We start from the raw sequence: 26,054 nt of genomic DNA, 5'->3' as shown, positions 1-26,054 counted from the left end.
AACCACAGTTCTGGAGGTGATCGATTTTATTTTAGGAAAAATAAGCAAGATTAATCAGTGTATATTCTCTGGGAGAGGGGGGAAAAAATTACCTTCAGGTTTATGGTCCAAACCTAACGATCAGTTTACATTTTGAAAACTATTTCATCATGTAGAGGTACTGACACTTAACACTGAGATTAAGAGTCAGGCTACACAATGGGATAATTCCTCTGTGGGGGTATGCACTGCAAAGGTGTGAATTCTAAAGCATACTGACATTTTGCCTGTTAATTATTAAATGTCTAGTTGGCAGCCGGTATCAAGAGGAGAGCCCCAATGGTCGGTCCTGGGGCCAGTTTTGTTCAACATCTTCATTAATGATCTGGAGGATGGCATGAACTGCACCCTCAGCAAGTTTGCAGATGACACTAAACTAGGAGGAGCGGTAAATACGCTGGAGGGTAGCGATAGGATACAGAGGGACCTAGACAAATTAGAGGATTGGACCAAAAGAAATCTGATGAAGTTCAACAAGGACAGGTGCAGAGTCCTGTACTTAGGATGGAAGAATCCCATGCACCGCTACAGACTAGGGACCGAATGGCTAGGCAGCAGTTCTGCAGAAAAGGACCTAGGGGTTACAGTGGACGAGAAGCTGGATATGAGTTAACAGTGTGCCCTTACTGCCAAGAAGACTAACAGCATTTTGGGCTGTATAAATAGGGGCACTGCCAGCAGATCGAGGGACGTGATCATTCCCCTCTATTTGACATTGTTGAGGCCTCATCTGGAGTACTGTGTCCAGTTTTGGGCCCCACACTACAAGAAGGATGTGGAAAAAATTGGAAAATGTCCAGCGGAGGGCAACAAAAATGATTAGGGTGCTGGAGCACATGACTTATAAGGAGAGGTTGAGGGAACTGGGATTGTTTAGTCTGCAGAAGAGGAGAATGAGGGGGGATTTGATAGCTGCTTTCAACTACCTGAAAGGGGGTTCCAAAGAGGATGGATCTAGACTGTTCTCAGTGGTACCAGACGACAGAACAAGGAGTAATGGTCTCAAGTTGCAGTGGGGGAGGTTTAGGTTGAATATTAGGAAAAACTTTTTCACTAGGAGGGTGGTGAAGCGCTGGAATGTGTTACCTAGGGAGGTGATGGAATCTCCTTCCTTAGAGGTTTTCAAGGTCAGGCTTGATAAAGCCCTGGCTGGGATGATTTAGTTGTGGATTGGTCCTGCTTTGAGCAGGGGCTTGGACTAGATGACCTCCTGAGGTCCCTTCCAACCCTGATATTCTATGATTCTAATTGGTCCATGTAGACCGTTCTGGTGTGCACTAAAGGTTCCAGAGTGCACTTTCACATAGCACAAGTTTCAGAGTAGCAGCCGTGTTAGTCTGTATTCGCAAAAAGAAAAGGAGTACTTGTGGCACCTTAGAGACTAACAAATTTATTTGAGCATAAGCTTTCGTGAGCTACAGCTCACTTCATCAGATGCATTTCAAACAACGCTATGTGAAAGTGCACTAGGGAACCTGTAATGCACACCAGAAAGGTCTATTAATTGGTCTATGTAAAAAGGTTAGTGTGCTTTAGAAATCACACCCCATAGCATGCACTCCCCCACCATGTAGATAAGCCCTAAGTGGGTGATATTTGCCAGGCCTCCAACTGAAATTTAAAATGTGGAGACTATAGAAAAGTCAACTTGTAATAAATTAAAACGGTTCATATTTCAACAGGGCAAAAAATATCCTGTTTGTTAGTTCCAATTGTGGTAAAGTGCATAAAACAAGTGTGAAGTGTTGATATCAAGCAGTCTGAATTACCAGAGGACAAGAGGTTTTTAAACTTATAGAATACAACACATACTTATTCAAAGTCCCATAACAGACTCCTGATCTGATTGACCAACTTTTAACAAAATTTCTTCTGGGAAAAGACTGAATGTGAGAATTTGTATACAGAAAGTGACCTGTCCCAAAGAGGAGTGTATGTGTTTAAAAAAATCTTTTAAGGGAAGCTGTGTCAAAACTTTAACTGATGAGTCAACATATTATTGTTTAGTTTAAACTTAGCTCTTCACTCTGCTATGTACGATGAAGTCTTTATTAGACCTCACTCCTCAAATAAAGCCTGGCTTAGAAACAGCTTCACTACCTAAAGTTCTACAATAACTTTACGTACTTGTCTGGGGGTGAAGGAAAGGAAATATTCAATTTTCACACCGCTTATTCTGAAGCCAATGCTTAGACAAGAAGCTAAAAGGAGAAAAGTTTTAAATCCTTTCTTGCTACAATCTGTCATCCCACAGCCCAGGAGAGGCAAATGGTGAATATTTAACTGCAAAGGAAAAGTGTGACCTAGAAACTCATTTGTAAACCCATGAAGGGTTTAACCGCTCAAATTGCATTTTCATAGCAATAAGAGCACATTCTGCTGCCAGCCATACACAAACGTAAAGTGTTTATGATATTCCTTACCTAAGGCACTTCAGTTTCCTCTGCTAATGCCACCTCTGCAGAAGACTTACACACTCTTCGGGGTGCAGAAAAATAAGGAAATTGGATTGCTTTAAAAAGAAGCATCAATTGAAAGGCTGTTTCCAATGTTTCATACAAAACCCAGGATCTCCTGCTGTATTGCTATCATTGTTCTAAGCACCAAGGAATATGGTAGACTTCTCTACCACTGCCTCTCGGTTACCTAATTACACTGACTGGTTGTTTTATTTTCCCGAAGTTAAAGACGCATAGATGAATGTAACTTGTGTCTAGGTTACAAATTCATTACATTGTTTTGAAAGAAACATCGTTAAACAAGCTATGGTTAAGCATCACTGCATCTTCATTATATTTATAAACTAATTTACATTCAGTGTAAACTAGTAACCTTTGCTTACCGTACAAGCAAATCTACCTTGTCAAAATGAGAACAAAAAATGTGGCTACACATTTAGCTCTCAATAAATCTTAATTGAATCTCAACACACTGTACTTCAAACTCACTCCGGATCCAATACCACAGTGCTTAAAGTATAACTCCACTTAAATTCCATGAACGACTTGCCAGAGGCTATAAGAGCTGTCCCTTGGTGATAGTTGCACGTGGAAATAGTAGTGATGCTTGCACTTGTATTAGCAAACCACGCTTCTTTGATGTAGCAGCAGCAGCACTTGCAAATACCAGTTCACAGCACTTCCAAGTGCAAGCATCACTACTAGACGTTGAACCCCTGAGTTTTCAGAGTTGCAGCTATTGATTACCAAAGCCTTGCTGAAGCATATCACTGGTTTAGAGTTCTTCTTTTACAAAAGTTGGATAACCAGGCAGCATAAGTGACGAAAACGTTCTTTTAGTTTGCTAGCGAACTCTGCCCTTTCCTTCCAGATGAGGAACCAGTCACAGCTACGTATGTATTTGTCATCTCTAAATTGAATTATTGCAATTCACCACATCTGAATCTGAACATGAAAACAGTGTGAGGGCTCAAGCTCGTGCAAACTGCAGCTGTCAGCCTTCTCCAGGATTTAGGCTGTAAACACCTCAAGCCTGTGCCTCAGTGCCTCCACAGGGCTCCCACCCTGCCTCTGATGCTAGTCTACAGCCTCAGTGCTAACCTTCAAAGAAATTAATGTATTGGGACCCTGTTAGAGACCACAGTTCCATATATGAACCAGATAGTTGCAGACCACAAAGCCTTGAAAGCATCTTGAGGCAGCTGGGGACAAAGAACTCAGCTGAAGGGATTCAGTTGTGAAATGAGCTTCCAGAGGAGATTAAGTGAGTCTGACTACCTTTAGGAAGGTTTTGCAGTGTTTCCTATTTGGTAAAGCTCTCCACCAGAACAACATTCATAACTGTCTCCCTGCCCTAATTTTTTTTTTTTTTTTTTAAAAGTACAGCCCACCACAAACTGAGCTTTGTGTGTCCTGAGAACACGGTGAGGCAAAGCATCCATGAATTCCACAGGGATGTTCACTACTGCTGATCAGTTTCATATAGCAAGAACACAGTTATTACAAGAGCAGGCAGTACATATCCCTACGATATAGGTCTAGGCATATGTTAAATGAAAGATGCTATATTACACCTTGAAACAAATGAAAAAAGGTTTCATAAATGTCCTTTTTGCCGCTTTGCTCAACAAGGACCAAGGAACTTGGGAACCTATCACAAGACCCCATAGTCCCATTTACAGCTAAAACTTTTCATCCTAGAAGCAGTTACTTGGTTCCTGTAAGAATTCACACAAGAGCCACACCCTTTCTGACACACTATATGGAGTCTGAACTGTAAATGCAAAATGTTCCCTATGCCCAGGCAAACCAGAAAGCTGCTGCAGATCTTATATTTTTTAAGAGGACTTCAAAGTATGTATAAAGCAAATGGGCCCCAAACTTTTCAGTGATGGGGACCACTTTAAGGGATTGCCAATATGATTGTGAATAAGCAGGTAGCTGGTCTGCAAAACAACCTACTTGCCCATATGTGATCCCATGACAACCCTGTGGCAACTACAATGGCTCCTTACACTGGAAAAGAACATCAGGCAAGTGATGCATCCATAGCTGTTTATCTGACACCCTTTCATGAACAGCCAGCACCATGTGACAAGACAATTTTCAACAGGCCACTCTGGTTTTGCCCCAAGCACCCCACCTGCACCAGCCTAAGCCACCCCCCTGCACAAAGCACCACTGAAGATCCCAGTCCAGCCCTGTGACACATCTGGAAGGACACGATACCAGGTGATCGACCTGGGCCGTTTACCAGGGACAGGGGCTTGCTGCTGAGACAGCATCTGCAGAGGGATTTGGCTAGCTTCAAGATAAGGCGCAGCTCGAAGAGCGTACTGCCGCCGAACCTGCCCAGCACACGCCTGGACCCTGCTGCCCTCTGCTAGGGAGAAGGGAACCTGCAGCGCTGACACCCCGCATGCCAGCACGGTCACTGAAGAGGCGGCACTGGCCAGAGGGGAAGGGGGTCTCCAATACCTCAGACCCCCTCCAGCTTCCCCCCGCCCCCAATCGCCTGCCCCGGGGCCCCTCCAGCTTCCCCCCGCCCCCAATCGCCTGCCCCGGGGCCCCTCCAGCTTCCCCCCGCCCCCAATCGCCTGCCCCGGGGCCCCTCCAGCTTCCCCCCGCCCCCAATCGCCTGCCCCGGGGCCCCTCCAGCTTCCCCCCGCCCCCAATCGCCTGCCCCGGGGCCCCTCCAGCTTCCCCCCGCCCCCAAACGCCTGCCCCGGGGCCCCTCCAGCTTCCCCCCGCCCCCAATCGCCTGCCCCGGGGCCCCTCCAGCTTCCCCCCGCCCCCAAACGCCTGCCCCGGGGCCCCTCCAGCTTCCCCCCGCCCCCAAACGCCTGCCCCGGGGCCCCTCCAGCTTCCCCCCGCCCCCAAACGCCTGCCCCGGGGCCCCTCCCGCGTCCCCCCGCCCCCAAACGCCTGCCCCGGGGCCCCTCCAGCTTCCCCCCGCCCCCAAACGCCTGCCCCGGGGCCCCTCCAGCTTCCCCCCGCCCCCAAACGCCTGCCCCGGGGCCCCTCCAGCTTCCCCCCGCCCCCAAACGCCTGCCCCGGGACCCCTCCAGCTTCCCCCCACCCCCGATCGCCTGCCCCGGGGCCCCTCCCCCTCCTTTCCGCAATGCCCAGCACCCTGCCGGGGCCAGCGGCCGGCTGGGGGTCTCCCCGGGGGCTGCTCGGAGGCCGGGCGCAGCGGGGCGCTCACCTCTCGGGGGACAGCGGCCCCGGGAAGGCGTGTCTCAGCGGGCCGCCCGGCTCCCCGCAGCGCTGTACCTGCAGGAGGGAGACTCCATTCGCGGCGGGGGTGGGAAGCGCCTCAAGTGACCGTCGCAGGCGCTTCCATCCCGGGCGCTACCACCCACCTTCCCTTCTCAGGAAGCCAGCGCGCTGCCGCCCGCTCCCGGGTGGGGAAGGGAGGCGCGCTGGCGCAGCAGCAGTGCGCCCCGTGAAGCCGCTATGCCGCCATCTTTGATGTTGGCAGGGAGGCACCATGCTCACGCACCTTCTGCAGCCTGCCTGGTGTATAGCAGAGGAATCAGCGTCTGATCCCTCATCCCATCCTCTCCTCAATCATGGGGTAGAGAGGGTTAGGCGGATAGGAGTTTGTGGGTGTTATGGGCACAGGCAAAGGGGGGATAATTCTACTGGGGCCCGAGCTCAGGGTGCTCCCTAAACATAATGTGTGTAAATAAAGTGAAATGGTGGGGGGAGCAGCTTACATGAGCTCTCAGGGCCCGAACTGTCTCTCATCAGGCCTAGCACAGGGCGGGATGGGTGGAAGCCACACCTCTGCCAAATTTCACAGCTGGATTCTAGCTTTATAAAGAGCCAAATCCAGATTCTCCGCCCCCCCCCAGGATCTGCATTCTGCTGATGCAGCATGAATCCGTCTCCAGCTTAAATGAGACACTGTACAGCTCGCCCGCAGTCCCACTTGTCCACATATCCCCAGCCTCACCCTGCCCTGGAATGGTTAAAAATCAGTGTCTCTGCCAGAGGTAGAGACCATACAGCCAGGGGTGCTGCAACAATTTGTAGAGTGGGGGTTCTGAGAGCCAATGAACCAAACTATAAACTATGTACCCTGTATATAATGGAAACTACTTCAAGCAGAGGGTGCGGCAGCACCCCAGCACCGCTAGTTCCAGCACCTATGCATTCACCCGTTTCCAGAGAAGTCCCACTGTCTCCAGAGCTTCTTCCCAGACTCCTGAACTCTCTCAGAGTTTCTTTACATCACTCAGAGTGCTCTGGCATTGTAATAACTACTCACCAGGCCTCTGAGATTCACTGCCACCCATCCTCCTTTGCATGCTTGGTGCGCTGCCCTGCCATGCTCATTACACAGTGAGCAGGTGTGCCAGACCAACAACTGTCACAACTTGTCAGGCAACTACAGTGTAGTATAAAAACAATGTGCAGATAACTCAGGCCTGGTCTACACTTAAAACTTAGATCAACCTAGCTACATCACTCAAGGCTGTGAAAAAATTCATACTCCGTGGACAGTAGTTAGGTAGACCTAAGCCCCACTGCAGATGTTACTGTCTCTGGCAGCAAGCTCTTGGGGGCAGGGACTGTCTAGTACTACATGTGTGCAAGCGCCCAGCACAATGAGGCCCTGATCTCAGCGGAGGCCTCTACGTGTCACTATAATAATATAAATTTGCACATATTCTCACAGTTCCCATCCTATGCCTTCTCTGTGGACCCTCTATCTGGGCTTCCTTTGCCCAGCTAGAAGCAGCTTATGGCTCTGGCCTGCATGCTTAGGTGCCCTGACTACAGCTGGGCAAATAATAGATTTTTTGGTTTACTAGCAATTTCAAAAAATTGGGGGGGAAATGGGTCAAACTTGAAAACCATCTTTTTCAAAGTATTTGGCATATCAAAAAGCTAAAAAATTTGCTTGGGGTGAAAGAAAACATTTCATTTCCATTTTGAGCATGTTTTCATATTACAAAGAATAAAAGTAAAGGAAATTTTGCAACAAAAAGTCATCTCAAATTAAAAAAATCAAAACATTTCATTTTGAAAGTGTCAAAATGAAACACTGATTTCGTGTAGCTTTATGTATTAGGAGCTTTTTTTAATTTTTAAATGAAACAATTTGGTGAAATTGACCCAAATTTGCTAAATGTTTCGGTGGCACCAAGTATGCTATTTTCACTCGAGAAAAGTTACAGTGCAAAAATTTTGTCAGGCTCTACTTGCGTCCACCTGTCTAGTGCCTTATCCACTAGATCACACTGCTTAGTTTGGGCCAGAAAATTTAAATGGAAGAAGGATGATCTTATGTTTAAGGCACAGGCCTAGGAGTCATGAAAGCTAGATTCCATCCCTAACTCTGGCTTGCTATAAGAATGTGGGTAGCCACTCTGTGCCTCAGTTTCCCAACCTGTTAAATGGGGATTATAATACCCAAGAGGGAGTGGGAATAAATTCATTAATGCATGTACAGTGTTCTGAGATGCCTGTAGGAAAGATGCTAGAGAAGAGCAAAATATTGGTATACACATTAAAATTTATATACTGATCCAATGGAAGGTTCCAAATGGTCTTGTTTGTCCCATAGAATAGAACAGAATTACCTTTCATATTTCTGACATCCTAAAGCATTTGCCAGATGTGAAATTCTTCAAGTACTGGGACTGTTCACAGAGTGATCAGCCATTGTGCGCTCTGCATCGGGTTTTGCCTTTTGAAGATTTGTCCTGGAAGACCAAACGTGTTCTTGGAATAGCAGGAGATGCATCAGGTCAGGACTGAGGTGCACTGGCAGAGCTGTGGGTCAGGGGAGAAGCTCAGGGCTGGATAGCAGGGTGGGCTACAGTTTGAGTTTGAGGGGTATCAGGAGAACAATGTGTGGGGAACCCCAAGCTGGAATAGCAGAGGACGGCTGCAGAATGCAATGGAGGGAAACTGGCAGAACTGTGCATGGTGACTTGCAAAGAGCATACCTGTTTCTTTCCAATGCTGTTTCTCCGTTTTATGAGCACATTGGGAGGCAGAAGAGAGGATCAAAGAAAAAAATATTGTAAAGAAAAGAGGAGGGAAATATAATAATCTTCTGGGTCAGGTTTTTAGGACTCCTAACATCACTGAATGTGGATTTGGGCCAGAATTACTATACTGTCTGAGAATAAGCAGGCAACTTAGAGCAACCAGTCAGATGCTTTATAGTAAGCTTAGGGTATACAATAAGCCCTTGTAAAGTGCTGCAAATTAGTGCATGTTTCTTCTTGTAATGGGCTGCTAGGAGATATTGGGGTGTCTGACAATAGAAGACTTTAAAACTGGAACCCTGATTTGGACAGATGTGTTTGTGATTAAATAATGTTGCAGTACATACAAGCTACGCAGATTTTCTCTTTAACTCAATGACACTGAATGTAGAGAGGCTATTGGAATGGAATGGATAGTTGTCAATACAGTGAGGTAAAGGCAACAAAGAGGGTTATGCAGAGTCTAATATGTAATTAACTTCAGCTTTCATAGGGCCAGATTGTCAGAAAATTGGGTGTCATGTATTAAAGTTCACACACACACACAGGAGCGGGACTGTACTATAATTTGCATAGTAGCATTTAGCCACTAGAGGGTGACTCCACACTTGGTTGAATAGCTTTGACATTTTTTGTCTCTGTGATGATGAAACATGGTGATCAACTCTGATGGCGAGTTCCTCTTTCCAGCAGGAACTGAATGGAAGCTCCCAGCTGCCTGGTCTACACAGGCCTTGTTTGAATGAGTTGAATGAGCTGCAGTTATAGGACTTCATACTGGACGCAACAGAAGCAGGTGGATTTCTCTTCATTTCCTCTGATTTCGGGAAATTTCTCTCCAGTTCCTCAGCTTCTCCAGGTCGGTGGCTGAGGAGGTGGGTTTCCAAGCAGCACAGTACATTCTCCAGCCTCCATGACTTTCTCAAATATCCTCTTCCCATCTGTGTTGCTGGTGTTCTTTTCCTTATAATTATTAAGTTAGTCTCAGTGACTGGAATGCCATGAAGCAGTAGCCCTCCCAGGTGCTTTCTGCAGGACCCTTAGATCCAGGGCCTTGTGGACTATTTAGCAAGCTGGATCTAAATTCTGTAGCAAGCTCTGTGATTTCTCTAGCACAACAGACTGGAAATCCTGCAGGAGCTTTGCAGAAGCCAGTGAAGGTTTGTATGGACAGGGCAATCATAGAATCATAGATATCAGGGTTGGAAGGGACCTCAGGAGGTCATCTAGTCCAACCCCCTTCTCAAAGCAGGACCAATCCCCAATTTTTGCCCAGATCTCTAAATGGCCCCCTCAAGGATTGAACTCACAAACTGGGTTTAGCAGGCCAATGCTCAAACCACTGAGCTATCCCTCCCCCCTACCCCCCAATAAATGAATCCACAAGCAGCACAGTAGCTTCTGTGCTGGTTTGATTGCTATTAAATTTCCCTGTATTTGTATGCTTATGCCCAAATAAATGTGTTAGTCTCTAAGGTGCCACAAGGACTCCTCATTATTTTTTCATCATAATACAGTTCAGATGCTTCTTGCTGCCAAGCTTTGGGCTCCAGCAGACTTTTATTGTGGGCATGATGGTAAGCGCATTTGTAGGGGTTCCCAATCGGCACAGCTCATCCTCCAAATCTGGCAGGAGAGGGCATCACTAACCCAAATATATTTTCCTGGCACTAGAGGGCAGCTGTAACACAGATACAAAGGTTTCAGAGTAACAGCCATGTTAGTCTGTATTCGCAAAAAGAAAAGGAGTACTTGTGGCACCTTAGAGACTAACCAATTATGCATCCGATGAAGTGAGCTGTAGCTCACGAAAGCTTATGCTCAAATAAATTGGTTAGTCTCTAAGGTGCCACAAGTACTCCTTTTCTTTTTACAGATACAAAGCTCTCTCTGGGGCTGTCTGGTGAGCAACACGGCTTTCAACACAAGATCTGGTTTGCTGCAGTTGAGGCTTGGACAGTTTCCCTTTTATTGGACCAAGCACTTGTCTGAACTTACAGCTTGTCCCCAGAGAGAGATCAGAGGAAAATACCTTTAAACTCTGGCTGCCTACCAGCTGCAGAGGTCACAGCATGTTGTATAACTAAGCAGCAGTGGTAAAGGACAGTCAGAAAAATGACTCTGTATATAGGTCATCAAGGGGCTCAGTCTTTATCCTCCCCCCTCAGTGATTCCAGAGGAAATCAGTTTTGTTTACAAGTCAAAGAGTTTTTTCTTACTCTTCCTGGGGACTGAAAATCCAGTGGGTTCTGCCCTTTACAGCATCAGTCATAATAAAAATAAGCAATTAGAATTCAGTCAGTTGACGAACCATGAGCTAGGGATGTAAAATGTTAACCGGTTAACCCGCCTTAACTGTTAACCCCCCAGGCCAGCTGGCCGGCCCCGCACCAGCCAGAGTTGCCCCAGCAACACCAGCCATCCGGATCAGCCCCAGCCGGTTAACTGTTTAAACAAAATATTTTTTAATTGTTTAACTTTTGAAACGGTATTTACATCCCTAGCACGAACTGGAAAAAAGTCAGGTCTTTTTCTATTAAAGCTGTGTTTCTCCCTACAGGGATAACTTGTGTGTGCATGGTGCCGTGGTTGTGTGTGTTGACTGAGACAGAATTGGGTCAGGGCACCTATCTTATCTGCTGCTTTCTTTTCTCTCTGTGCAATCAGACCCAGCTTGCTGCAGTCTTTTTGGAGACCGGCATTGGTCCCCCAGGTCACCTCAATGGCATGATTGCTCCTGCGAGAGAATGACATGCTGGTCCTAGGGTTCAACGGTTTCTGCTCCAATGCCATGTGACTTTGAAAAGCCCCAAGGTTCAGAATGTAAGGATCTTAACCTACTGCTCATTACCATAGCATCTGAGCACCTTTCATGTATGATAAATAGCAATAAGTCTCTAGTGGATTTCATGGAGTCTCTGGCTCTGTTCTCTTTAGAGGGTCAGAACTCTGCTTGTGCTAGGGTTTAGGTGGTTGGGATTTAGGGGCAGAAGGGGGTGTCAGTGCTGTGGAAAGGCCTTTTCAAAGAGGAGAGTTTTGCCACATTTACTAAATATAGTCACACTCTGGATTTGCCTCTTCTCCACTGGTAGTTCATTCCCTAGCTGGATCCCCCCTGAATGGGGAGGAGTGGTGAATGGTGACTGTCAGGAAATAAACAACACCTGTTCTTCGCTTCCACTCCACAACACTTTTCTTAGAAACAGCCAGCCTGATACCAACTTGCTGGTTTCCAGTGCACATTACTTGCATTCCCCCCTGCATGATCTTGGGCTGCCATGTAATAATGCAGCAGAGTGTACAACCCCCTGTTCTGATCTCTCTCTGTTGAGCTGATTCCACTTCTGGTGTGAATTCCCCCCAGATAGATGCTACGTACTAACGCAGTCATTCCGGCAAAACTGATTGACAGTGAATCTGTGTGGGCAAGAGATGCCGGACTGATAGCCCTGGCAGACTGATGGGGGTGAGTCATCTCCACAACAGCTACCCCCTAAACAACAGCAAGGCACGCTCAGCCCACGCTTAAGAGGGAGAGAGGACTCAGTAGCCACCATAACCCATTCAGCCCTTGGCCTGTGTGCTGCTATCAACGACACTCAGCTGGAACGGTGACGTTTGTAATGGGGACACCTATCCACCAGGAAATAGACAGACACGCACACTCACCCCACTCATTTCACAGAGACTGCCAGGCAGTCAGCTGGTAACAACTGGGCCTACTAAACTGAGCTGGGTTTGATCTGGTGCCCTAAGGGTGAAAGATTTAGGGTTGCATCCATCCAGGTTTTACCCTGATAGTCCGGTTTTTGGCTTCTGTGTCCAGGTGCCATAGGGTTGCCAGGTGCCTCTTTTTTTTTTTTTTTACCAGAAAGTCTGGTTGAAAAGGGGACCTGGCAACCCTAAATGGCACCCAAACCAAAAGTCTCATTACCATGGGGTGTGGGGAGGCGCCAGGTCATTAACCCATACAATCCCTGCCTAACCAGGGCTGCCTCCTATCTGCAGGCAGGCTCCTTGAGATAATCCAGCAAGTGACGGGCGGAAGGAGGGAGAGGAATGAATGACAGGGGGCAGCACCTTGAGGGAAGAGGCAGAGCAGGGGTGGGGCCTCTGGGAAAGAGGCGGAGCAGGGACAGGGTCTTAGGGGTCCAGTTACCAGCAATTAGAAAGGTGGCAACCCTAAAAAGGTTCCATAGCCCTTCCCAGGCCCCGTGTACAACTGGTTTCCATGCCATCTATCCTAGCAGTCCCTGTTTTGTGCTAGCCAGGAATTCCTTTCAAGTTGCACAGGTACCCAGCTAGGGACCTGGGAGTATGAGGAATGCTGGGTGAGGAGGCTAACATGGACTGTTCCTGTAACCTTGTACTGTCACAAAAGCGCCATTCTTCTGTCTAGGAAATCCCTGTCTTCAACTCATTAGGGCTAATTCCTGACCTAGAAGGACTGACAACTAACCTCCCTGCAGTCCTGCCTGAAACAATAGCTCAGAGATGTAAACTGCCCCAATCCCTGGAGTGGAGTGTTAACCCTGAAACCTAATGATGATCATTTAAATACTTGTGAGCTATTTGACTGCCAATGATTTTAGCAGAAACATTCAGTTTTTCTGGAATTTGCTGAGAGCTTGAACTTGTGAGCAGAGCACCACTTTTTCACACAACACTTAATTCGACTCTGGAGTTTATGGCCACAGGAAATTGTCGAGGCAAAACACTTGGCAAAATTCAAGATGGAATTGAACACTTATGCACATACAATATGCAAAATTATAATAGTTCTTGCCAACAACAATTTTGGAAGGGATACTAAACCTCATGCTGCGGGGCTTAAACCAACCTCTGGCAATCAGAGATTAGGAGGTGAGCTAATGCAGGGGCAGATGATCCCATATCTACCTGTCATAGCATTCTTACACCTTCTGCTAAAACCTTCAGTGCTGACCACTGTCAGAGACAGGATACTGGGTTAAATGGGCCACCCTGGTTATTCCCATCTGCCATCATGGTCCCTCCAGGCTGTTGGCAACTGGCACAAGTTAGAGTAGCCCTCCGGCTTGCCCTGCAGGACCAAAGGCTCAAGAGCACAGAAGGATGGCTTAAAGACACTCCCAAAATGTGGTGCATGCAGCTTGGCTGCAGGAGAGACAGGCATCCCAGGATCTGTGGGGGACAAAGAACACCAAGGAATTCACACCCAGGATGAATTTGGCCCAAACAATCAAGCCCTGGTTAGAATCAGTGGGTCTCTTCTGCTCTGGTTTCCATTTCAGTAACCAAGTGACCCGCAGGCCCATTCAGTTTCTTTACTTACCCTAGTTGTTGTCTCCCCTCAGTGGAAATTCCAGGCGCTTTGTGGGAGGAACATGTAGAGAAGTGAGACATGCTGCAGACTTCTGCTGAGATCCTGTTTTGTAACTTCCCACAGTGCAGCCCTGATGCCGCTGACACTCATTACAGGGAAGCAGGTGACTTCTCCCAGGCACTGGGGGCAGAACTGGATTACTTCATAACAATGTGATCCTCAGAAGCTGCTTGGTTAGTTCTGGCCTGAATAACACTTTGGATCCCAGCCCACTTCTGAACCATGAGCTTAAGGGACTCAGTGTCAACACCCTCCCTTCAAAACTTACTTTTGCTGCACAGAAATGATTGGCGAGCTATTGCTGGGGTGAGGGATCTGGACAGTGGGTGGTGGGAAGGGGTTACTTTTCAGATCCATTCTCTCCCCCAAACTGACTTTAACAAGCTTCCTGTTACAGGGCCACTAGCCCTTTAAGAGCCTCGTTCCACCTGGGAGGCCAGGGATCAGTCAAAGCCTTTGATTTCAATGGGAGTGAAGCACCTAAATACCTTTGAGGACCTAGGCCCTGGTTCTTAGATGAAAGGCCAAAAAGCATCCCCATTGAGACAGGCCTTCAGGAGTCCCTGGGTCCCGGGAAAGGAGCTGTTGCGGAGTCTGAGAAATAAACCCATCCCTGAAGAAAGAGGTTGAAGTTCGGCCTCCTTTGGGAGCTTTATCTGTTGCACTGGTGGGTGAGTCAGCCCATCAGCTTTCACCAGGTTCACCACTGGAGAAGGAGGAAATAGACATAGTAGTGTACTGTTGCAGTAGAAGAGGGAGTAGGGATATCACTGGGGAGAAATGAGGTGTAAGATGGCATCATGCAGCTTATATCAACGTGCCAGCCCTCTGTTCTAAGGGCCTGATCCTGCCATGCAGTGAGCATCCTCAACTCCCATCGTCTCCCGTGCCCCTCATATCAGGCCCCACTCTTAAAATGCAATGCTAAAATAAAGTTGCCTTTTGAGAGGTCTTTCGTCTCTTGCCCCAGCAGCTACCGGGGGGGATTTGCCATTACCTTGGAGGGTGCAGTGAGCAACGCTGCCCCCTGAACTGGTTGGAAAAATTCCAGTGAAACAGTTTTGTTGGAATTGAAAGGTTCTGCAGGGGGGGGTTGATTTTGACAACATTCCTCCAGAAACCAGACAGGGATCCAGTGGAACCCTGCCTGTCAGGCAGCTTTCAAAACCTGCCTGGTTTCCTGCCAGCTTGCCCGGCTCTTCACCAGTCCTGATTTTCCAGGGTTTGGAGCAAGCTACGTGGAGTGGGCTGCGGACCCCAAGGAAGCTCCACCATGCAGACTGCCACTGAGTCTGGGACCCGTGGGCTGTCCCTCTGGTGGAAAACTTTGAATTTCTTCTGAAACCAATGTCAAAATATCTAAATGCTCCACAAACCGGAAATACCTTTGTCTGCACAGCTCTGTTGCTGACAGCCCACACCCAGCATTCACTTCTGAGATCTGGCAGCTCTACTGAATCCATCCAGCTCCTCTGGAGTCTGCCTAGAATAGACATCCTCAATGGTGCAACATGCGCTGGGTTTCCTGCAATTGTTTGGGAGACATTTCTATTTGATGGTTTTGAAGTCTTCATCAGGAACATGGAGAGGATCTTCCTAGAATATTGAAGTCATCATTGCAGCCAGCATGGACATGCCAGTGGAGAATGTTACAGGAGCCAGAGTTTCCTAGCTCAAGACCGTATCACCACCACAACATTCCTAATCTCCAGCGAAAGGCAATATGTCAGAGGTCAGTCCTGGCCTCCACCCACCTCCATAGCACACAAAATTAGCTTTGCATTCACCAACGCCCTGAATAACACATTCACAAGTGGCAGCATGACAAGGCCTTACCTCATCAGAGGTAACGCCCTGCTGCTGCCTCAGTTGCCTCACTGTCAGAGCCAAACAAAACCACCACAGCTGGTACTTTGTCATTACTCTCCCCTTCTGGGGACTGATTTACTAACATGCAAAAAGTTTAACTCAATAGACATGCCCAGTCTTCTTCTCCAGGCTCACCAGTCTCCTAATGCCCTCTTAAGGGATTTCCTCCAACCCCTCCCTCCAGGTAGCTCTAGCCTAGCCTTTCCCTCTCTGTGATAAAAAGAGCTTCTGCCCTGGGGTAATCTGAACTTGCATCTCCTCTAGGTCTCTCCCCTCTTTACCCTTGAATCAGGTCCCGTCTCACTCTCAGATCTAAGCAGATGCATTCTACCAGCTCCACCAGAAGACTCTCAAGCTAGACCTTCCCTAGTGTTGGATCTCCCCTTTTCTTCTCCTCATATAGGAAGCCCCACCTTGGGGCTACCATCACATGATGCCTGGCCAACCCCCAGCCCAGTCCCAAACCCATCACCTGGGAGGCAGACACCTAGGCACAGGTGAGGATGAGCCTAAATTCCCTTAAAGGGGAAGGCCATGCTGTGACAGGCATCCACTCCCAAAAGCTGTCGGGGCAGTGGTCAGATCATCTGAAGCAAACAACCGGCAGTGTGTGTGAGCATTAATACCGTTCACCCTTAAACAGGGGGCAGCTCTTCGCCATTTGCTTTTCAGGAACAATAGGCACCCAGAGGAAAAGGCATGGAAATGGAGAATGATCAGTGTCAATATTTGTCATGCAATTGTGTTCTGTGTGCATGGTGGGGGGAGCTGGAATTGCTGGGGCTGGCTGGACATTTGCTGCTAATTTGTTTTTTAAATGGAAATGTGTGGAAAGTGCCTGATTGCCCCCCAAAATTTGGATTTCATTGAAAACCCCAAACCTGGCAACCGGAAATGTTTGAAATATCAGCCAAACATTTTGGATTGTTGGGTTTTCAGTTTTCCAACAAAATGTCCAAAATTTCAATGAAACCACATAAAAAAGTTTCATTTTCATTGAAATTTTCCCTGGGAGGAAAAAACTGCCATTTTCCAAACAGCTCCAGGAATTACACTAGTTCCACCCCTCCCTACTCGAATGAGATATACATTTCACCAAAGGTCTTATACAGCTACATGTGGGAGCTTTAACAGAAGCTCTGGGTCTCCTTGCCTCATCCCTGTGGTCTGTGGACAGTGAGGCTGTATTGAGGATGGGAAGTCAAAGGCAACTTTCTCACTGCGTTTTCCTATCCAAGGACTGGGCATTGTTTTAAGAGAAAAATTCCCCTGGCTCAACATTAAAGATAGAACTAAATCATGTGAAGGCAACCTCTGCCCGACTGCCACCCCTTCTGCCTCCAGTGTGCTAGGAAACCGCTTATTGTAAAAGGGAAGCACTGAAATAGCAGGAGACCGGAAGTGTGCGGCTCGATGCTGGTGTGCAGAGAGAAGAGCTACTGTGGATGCTGGAGCGCTGTGCCCATTGATTACAGACCCAGCCCCACGCACTCATAGCAAGCGCTTGGCCTTGTCACACTGATGTCACCGCTTTGCAAACTTGTCAAAAACCCTGCAAATCTCCCCTCCCCCACGGCGTTTGCACTGTAGAACATTCTGCCCAGCTGAGTTGTCCATCCATGGTGCTGGGGGCTCTGCGGCTACTCCCCTCCATTCTGAGCCAAATCTGAGTCAAGAATCTAAATCACTAATCCGCCAGCAGAGGTTGGGACTGATGAAACAGCACCCCGAGCTATAGGCAATGGAGAGCCTCCTGTTGCTGCTGGCTGGTATAGGTTGGCATTGCCGATCCAGCCCCCTGTCTGGCCGAAGGGAATTCCCTGTGATTCACAACCTTGATGGGAAGTTTAAGTGTGTGCTGGGGGGAGGGTAAACTGGAATATTCTCCGTGGAGGACCCTGGAAAAAGAAATAACCAGTTCCCTGTGCTCCACAAGGTCACTATTTATGGATAGAAAGTATGGGTGGCACGTGACTCCTCCTTTTGCAGGCTGTGGCCCCGCCCCAAGGCCAGCCCCCACTCCAACCCTACAACTGCCCTTTTCCCTGAGGTTCCCCTCACCTGCCTCTTACACCTCTTCCCCCGAGGCCCTCCACCCCACCCGCCTGCCTGCTGACTGGGCAGCCAGCCAGCCAGCTGGCCCCTCACTGCTTACACACGCCTCTTCACCCCCTCCCCAAGACCCCCATGTGGGAAGAGCTGGGACCAGGAGAGGTGAAGCAAGGGCGGGGCCTCTGGGGGAAGAGGACGAGTGGGAGTGGGGCCTTGGGGCGGAGCGTGGGCAGGGCCATGGCCCCGGCACCCTTTCAGCAGCAGTGCGCATCAAACGTAGTGGGCCGGCTGTTTAGGGAGGCTTAGCCTCCCCGGCCTCTTATACCCACCACCATGACAGAGAGCTCTGATGTGTACCTAGGAATGTACAAGAAGTAAAGCAGAGCTGAGTTTGGGTCCAATCTAAGAGGGCGTTGGACAGTCAAGGAAGAGCTCACGTTCATTAGCGTCACAGGAGCAGTTCTTCTTCTTTTCTCCTGGATGAGCATGGGAGCCCGAGAACAGGGCAGCAAAGAGGATATAGAACCTACTGCCTCTTTATCTACCTTACGCTTTCATACAGCACCTATCGCTGCGGTAGTGCAGAGTCAACCTCTCCGTCACTGATCTCAGTCCAGCCTAGATCAGCAGAGGACAAAAGCTGTTCCTAGCTCATGGCTGTTCAGTGGCCAATAGGAAATGAGCTGGGGGCCCACATTGGCTCCCAGCGCACATCATCCAGACTGGCACAGACTGGTCCCTTCAAGGCAGTCTCAGCAGAGAGGCCCAGGGCGGAATGGGAATTGACCTCCCTCCCTGTGAGGGCCGCTTGCACCACTGCTGCCCTTTCTGCCCACGTGCTGTGACTGCAGAAGTCCAGTCCCAGGGTGGCCAAGCCAGCAGCTTTCGCCAGCACTACACCCAGACCCTCAGTGGTATTTAGGCTCCTAAATCAGTGCGAGTTAGGCACCTGCACACCTTGGAGGGTCTGGGCCTAAGGTCCCTTTAAGCAGGAAAAGGTAGGAGTAAAAGTGGCAGCGGAAAGCCAGGTGGGAAAGAGACCGGGAGTGGCTGAATGGCCTTTCCACTCTATTGTCCTAGGCCCCGGGGTAAGCAGCGCGTGCCGAGTCTGAGTGAAGTACCGTCATACCATGCAGTGTGCATCACGCATCACCACAGTTCCCGGGGGGGACTCACGACATCCGGGCCCCGCAGAATCAGAGTAAAACAATCTGTGGAAATGACCCAGCAAGGAGAGGGGACAGGATACCGCTCAGCAGCACCGCAGGCTGCATTGTGCCTTTGGATTCCTCACGGATGAAGTCAGACTCCAGCCTTGCTAGTAAGAGGGGAGCTGAAGGGGGAAGGGAGAAGGCCGGGAGGATCAAGGGCCACAAATACCCCTTCCTCTGCTGTGATCATGGGAAATCATTTATATAGGATACTCCCCCTAACGGATGATCCATGCCCCGTGCTCCAAAATCAAGTGATCCTCTCCCCCTGCCCACAATCCACTCCAGCACACCCCAGGGGGAAATGCATTCGCCCCTGAGCTGTGGTGATTGGGTTAGCCCTGTGCACTGAGCAAACTCCTGTCATTTGGGAAGCTCTGGGGCTGGAGCTCCCACTGGGAAAAAATAGTGGGTGCTCAGCACCCACCAGCCACAGCTGTTTGGCAGCTGGCAGGAGGCGCTTGGGGGAAGGGGCAGAGCGGGGGCGGGAAGAGACAGAGTGAGGGCCGGGCCTTGGGAAGAAGTGGGGGTAGAGCGCCCACCAAGGAAAATAAAAGTCAGCACGTGTGCTCCTGTGTCTTTTTGGTGGGATGCGATGAAGGCGCAATACCACACCTGTTTGGGAGAACTCCCAGCCCCACCTGGGAGCTCAGAGGAATGGTGTGAAATGTGGATCCTCCTGGCCAGCCAGGGCAGCTGTATATCAAACCCACTCTGCTCAGAGGCCATTTGCCTGAAGTACCCTTTGAAAACCCTTCATCATCTTCCTCTAGTACACCGAGGCTTACTATAGACCCCTTCCTATTGCAATCCTAGGCTGTCCGGAGGATGGCATGGGATGGGGAGATAGGGCTGCATCTACTTTTACCTTAGGGCCTGGTGATTGAAATCAGGGTGCGTGACGTAACACAGCAGCAATGCCTGGACTGTGGGAGTCGGTCTGTGATACCAGTGGCCCAGTGTTCAGCATCTTCCCTACTATTTAAGGCATTGTTTATCTCTAGGCCTTGAAAACCAGCTGGCGTGCCATAGCTGAGCCCAAATCCAGGCTGTTGGCATCACATCTCTCCAGAAAGGAAAGAGGGTGCCTGGGGACTGGCACCGGGGAGAAGGGGTGAGATGCCAGAGGAGGATGCTGTTATGTGACTGAAGGGCGTGGCTTTGGGGAAGGGATGTGATAGGAGGGGTAGATTAGCAGCTGGGATGTGTACGTGTGAGATGTAACCATCCCCACCCCACCCCGCAGCAACCTCTCTTTACATCCTCTGCCCCAACCCCTCCTCTGTTACAGTGGCTCGCTGTAAGCGCCGGAAAGTGGGAAGAAGGGGTGGCCACACCCAGCTTGCAACTCATCTCTCCCCATTAGCAATAGAAACATTGAGTCCAAGTGACAGCTGTGACTCGCCTGGCTGAGCAATGTTCCTCCTCTCTCCTGATCAGGGGACTGCTCATCACAGCAGGGTCACAGCCAAGCTGTGGGGAGAGCACGGCTTCGTCCAAACCCCCTCCGGCTGGAGAGAGCGCCAGGGAGGAGGCTATGGCAAGTGAGTCAGCGGCAGCAGTGACTGTCACAGGATCATCTGGGGGAACAGGACACTGAGACACATTGCAGGAAAGTGTGGCACATTCGGGACAGCCAAAGGAACTGCCGTGGGACAGAGCCGAGGGTGGAGCAAGTGGCCGTGACCACTTCTCTTTCTGGAGCAGAGTATAGCTCACACCCACTCACGCCCTCTTTCCAGTGCTCTCCTTCTGGGTGCTGCACCATACAGTCTTGGTTCCAGTTCCAAACACTCCCACGCACTGTGGGGTTACTGCAGGCTTCAGAGCCCCTGCTGTAGTTTATAACCAGTCCCTGCACAGCCGCATTAAAGCTCCCACAGGCCGTGCTGTCTCTGGCACTGCCTCACACCAAAGGGCAAGGTTCTTCCGGGTACCTGCTCAGTTTGGGGATGGAGCTGGTGCAGATGCAGAGAGGTCCCAGGTTTCAGTCCCTCCTGGCGGTCCCAGCACTGTTAGCTCGAGTGCCTTGTGATCACAACTCCCATGGGATGCCATGAGGAGAAACCATCCAGTCTGCCACTTCCCTCCTGGGCACTGCAGAATTGTTCGTTCGGTATATCCCCAACTACTAAGCCAGGCCGAAACGTCCCAAGCAATGGGGCTGCCGTCATTTCCCTTGGCAGATGATTCCACAGAGGTTTCCTCTGCTCAGTTTCATCCCATTGCTCCCAGTTACCCTCAGTCCCTGGACCGCCCTAAACAACCCAGCTCCAGCCGTGAAGGGTCACCCTCTTCAGATGCTTGTGGATGGTTAGCACATCCCCAGCCAAACTGCACATATCTAGGGCCTGACTCACCACTGCGATTCCGAATCAGCTGTTCAGTCCATGTGACCCTTCCTCATGAAACTCATGCTTTCCTGCCCTCTTCTTCCATGGTACGCCCACACCTTGAACACTCGGTGCAGATCTGCTCGCCCCAGGTTCAAAGGGATATGTTAGCATTGAAAAAGGTGCAGAGAAGGGCAGGAAAAATGATGAGGGGCACAAAACAGCTTCCATAGGAGAGATTAAAAAGCCTGGGACTGTTCAGCTTGGAAAAGAGACGACTAAGGAGGGCATACGATGGTGGTCTATAAAATCATGACTGGTCTGAAGAAAGTGAACAAGGAAGTGTTATTTACCCCTTCACATAGCACACGAACCAGGGGTCACCCAGTGAAATTAATAGGCAGCAGAATTAAAAAAAACATAAGGAAAAAGAAAAGGAGTACTTGTGGCACCTTAGAGACTAACAAGTTTATTTGAGCATAAGCTTTCGTGAGCTACAGCTCACTTCATCAGATGCATACTGTGGAAAGTATAGAAGATCTTTTTATACACACAAAGCATGAAAAAATGGGTGTTTACCACTACAAAATGTGTATGATAATCAAGGTGGGCCATTTCCAGCACAAATCCTGGATTATCATACACATTGTAAGGAGAGTGATCACTTTAGGTAAGGTATTACCAACAGGAGAGTAGGTTTTTTGGGGGGGGGAAGAAAACCTGGATTTGTGCTGGAAATGGCCCAACTTGATTATCATACACATTGTAAGGAGAGTGATCACTTTAGATAAGCTATTACCAGCAGGAGAGTGGGGTGCGGGAGAGAAAACCTTTTGTAGTGGTAAACACCCATTTTTTCATGCTTTGTGTGTATAAAAAGATCTTCTATACTTTCCGCAGTATGCATTCGATGAAGTGAACTGTAGCTCACGAAAGCTTATGCTCAAATAAATTGGTTAGTCTCTAAGGTGCCACAAGTACTCCTTTTCTTTTTGCGAATACAGACTAACACGGCTGTTACTCTGAAACCAAACATAAGGAAGTACTTCTTACACAACGCACAGTCGACCAGTGGAACTCATTGCCAGGGGATGTTGTGAAGGCCTAGACTATAACAGGGTTCAAAAAAGAATTAGATAAGTTCATGGAGGATAGGTCCATCCATGGCTACTAGTTAAGATGGTCAGGAATGCAACCCCTGCTCTGGGTGTCCCTAGCCTCTGACTGCCAGAAGCTGGGACTAGATGTTAGGGGATGGATCATTTGATAAATTGCCTTGTTCTGTTCATTCCCTCTGAAGCATCTGGCCCTGGCCACTGTCGGAAGACAGGATATTGGGCTAGATGGACCATTGGTCTGACCCAGAATAACCATTCTTATGTTCATTACTTTTGTTCTTCTCTGAATTGCTTCCATTTTTTGTGACATCTTTCCGGTCCTGAGGAATCCAGAACTGAACTCAGTGTTCCAGAGAACGAGGCATCAGAGCCCTATAGATAGGGACCGTTATCACCCAGCTCCATGGTTCCAGGTCGCTGTTCCATATGCAGCCTTCAAATCACATTGCTTTTCCTCTCTCTTTGCTGTCCTCTCTTTTGGCCTTAGTGTCCGAATGTCTCTCTCCGTCCCCTTCTCCCACTGCTGCTCGCCTCTGGCTAGAGCAGATTTCCATGCAGCCCCACCCAAGAAGCCTGACCCCAGGCCCTGCTAGAATGACACCCTCTGAAGATCTGCGCCATTCACAAATGGCCCTTGAGGGCCCCCTTCCCTGACAAGCCATGCCCTAATGGCTGAATCTATGCACTGTCTAGCCAGTCTCAGACATGCCAGCATCAGAACATAAGAACATAAGAATGGCTATACTGGGTCAGACTAAAGGTCCATCCAGCCAAGTATCCTGTTTACCGACAGTGGCCAATGCCAGGTGCTCCAGAGGAAGAGAACTTAACAGGTAATGATCTAGTGATCTCTCTCCTGCCAATCATCTCCACCCTCTGACAAACATATGCTAGGGACACCATTCCTTACCCATCTTGGCTAATAGCCATTAATGGACTTAACCTCCATGAATTTATCCAGTTCTCTTTTAAATCCTGTTATAGTCCTAGCTTTCACAACCTCCTCAGGCAAGGAGTTCCACAGGTTCACTGTGCGCTGAGTGAAGAAGAACTTCCTTTTCTTTGTTTTAAACCTGCTACCCATTCATTTCATTTGGTGGCCCCTAGTTCTTATGTTATGGGAACAAGTAAATAACTTTTCCTTGTTCACTTTCTCCACACCACTCATGATTTTAGATACCTCTACCATATCCCCCCTTAGTCTCCTCTTTTCCAAGCTGAAAAGTCCTAGCCTCTTTAATCTCCCCTCATATGGGACCCGTTCCAAACCCCTAATCATTTTAGTTGCCCTTTTCTGAACCTTTTCTAATGCCAGTAGATCTTTTTTGAGATAAGGGGACCACATCTGTATGCAGTATTCAAGATGTGGGCATACCATGGATTTATATAAGGGCAATAAGATATTTTCCTTCTTATTCTCTATCCCTTTTTTAATGATTCCTTTTTTGACTGCCGCTGCACACTGCGTGGACGTCTGCAGAGAACTATCCACGATCACTCCAAGATCTTTCTCCTGATTAGCTGTAGCTAAATTAGCCCTCATTATATTGTATGTATAGTTGATTCTCAGTGAATGCTGTCCCCCCATGTGAATTACAAGATCACCCAGACTGCTGCATGCTTAATAGGACAAATCATACAGTGTACTACTTTCCATATAAAATCTCAACACCCCTGAAAGCTCATTCCCCCAAGGGCTTCCCTTGTTCCCTGGATGCTGCTGAGGTCTGCCACTTCCACCGAGGAAAGCTGTGATGGTGACATAGTGAAAGCACAGAGCTGGAGGACATGTGGCTTTCCCAGCTCCACACAGGAAATTACTCACACTGGGTAGTTTCAGGATGAGGTACCCACTCCAGTCTCCAGCATGTTCTCATTTCTCTCACTGCATGCCAAGTGAGACTCTCTTGAGGTGCAACAAAGACGCTTTCCTTGAGCCCATACACTCTAACGTAGGTGTTGGTGCATGCAGCACTGATGAAAGGTGCCAGATCGATAATGCTGGAGACTCAAGTCCCTAGAACAAGTGCTGCACTGGCCATGGTAGTACAAAAGTCCACTACCCTGGCCTACGAATGAAGGGACCACCGCTCGGGGTGAGAGCGCCGTTTGTGTTCATACCCCCAAAACCCCACCATAACCGATTCTCTCAGCAGAGAGGTCAAGGGCTGAATAGATTGTGGAGACCAGTCTCTAGAAACTAGCCTGACACCCAACACTGCGCTTCACAAAGGCTCCCAAACAGCCAGCTTTCAGTTACCATCTACCTGCAGTGGGACCAATGATCTAGAGGAGATAGGCTCTGTACCTCAGCTCCTGTTTTATTCTGGCCCTGTTCTCTGTGTGAAGAATGCAGGACTGGTTTCCAATCTGACCTGGTGCTTCAGCTAGATCTTTCAGGGACACTTTGACTTAAATTCTCCAACTCATCAAGAATTAAACTATTTCGATGTCTACGGGGCTTGTTCTGCATTACTAGACATTTAATAACACATTAGTGTTTGGAGGGAGCTGTCCAGGGCATTGCTGGGTGAAATCACTGGCCTGTGTTACACAGGAGATCAGACTAAATGATCATAGAGGTCTCACTATCTAAGAATCTCTGGCTGCCCCAGACTCCACAGAACAGGTCTGCTGTCTGCCTGCCACCCTGCCCTTAAACTGTTCAGCTTAACCATGGAACCAAATGAAACTGGGACCAAGGTAACAAAACCATCTTCAGATAGAATTGGATCTTGAGAGGTAGGAACTGATTCAACACTCTTTGGGGCATGTGTGTGTGGGGGGAATAAATACAGTACAAATCAATCCACTCCCTGCACTCGAACGCTCCCTCACTCTCTGCCAGAGTACGTTCTAGAAAACATGCTCTTCAAATAGAAACAAAGTAGTGCACAGAGGCTAGCGCCTCCTCTGCAGCCCCCATTAACCCTGGAACTTCCCCCACAAACCACATGGAAGTGTTTGTCACACAGGAAAACAAACTTTCTGCAGAGGCAGGGGACACGTTCACTGCTGTGGTTCCACTCAGATAACATCAGCATCTTCCATTCCTATGGTCACCCTCAGCTTCTGGGTGCCCAGCAAACAGTTAGTACAGAAGCTACATGGTTGTGCAATTGTATGTGTAATAACATCCCTGCTAGAGGATTGAACCCAGGACTTTTGGCTCTGAAGATATGAGCCTCTCCTGCCTGAACTAAAGGCAAAGCTCCTCATCTTGGACGCAACAGTAGACTCATCAACCTCTATTCTTGTTCCAACCACTAAAAGGAGACAAAGAACCACAGTGCTTTAGTATGGGGTACATATGGACCAGGGATAAATCCTGGTCAGGCTGTCTCTCTCAGAAGCTTTCTCTTCCCACCCTTTCTATGAGCTCTTGATTAGATAATGAATCTCTTCTGCCCTGATTAATTCACATCCAGCAAGGAAACCAACTGCTTTGCCTCAGCGTCAGAGAGGATGACTCCTGCTCACCTGCTCTTCAGGAGCTCATCTCCAAGGGCCCACCAGACTCAATGAAGGTCTGAAGTATGGAAATTCAGCTGATGATCCCACAGTTTCTTTGGGGGCCGAGGTAGCAATCACATCCTTAGCCTG

The sequence above is a fragment of the Chelonia mydas genome, chromosome 9, assembly GCF_015237465.2.
Source record: "Chelonia mydas isolate rCheMyd1 chromosome 9, rCheMyd1.pri.v2, whole genome shotgun sequence".
NCBI lineage: Eukaryota > Metazoa > Chordata > Testudines > Cheloniidae > Chelonia > Chelonia mydas.
Note: the sequence above shows the minus strand (reverse complement) of the source record.